We start from the raw sequence: 251 nt of genomic DNA on the forward strand, positions 1-251 counted from the left end.
ACAAAGAGGAAAAAGAAGAGAGGTTTTTTCCCGATGCCCTCTCCCGAATGCAATACTTCTACATTTATAGAATTCAGGACACTCGAAAATTCACAACATACAACAACACAACCGTGTATTACACAGTAAAAAGTCGAAATTTTCGGGATGAAAAGTAAAAAAGTGCTACAGTGAACAATAAAAGTGCTATAATAATGGAAGGAAAAGTCAAAAAGTGAATAGTGAAAGCCGAGATTCTTGGGCTTTTGTCT

Source organism: Sesamum indicum, linkage group LG6 (genome assembly GCF_000512975.1).
Source record: "Sesamum indicum cultivar Zhongzhi No. 13 linkage group LG6, S_indicum_v1.0, whole genome shotgun sequence".
NCBI lineage: Eukaryota > Viridiplantae > Streptophyta > Magnoliopsida > Lamiales > Pedaliaceae > Sesamum > Sesamum indicum.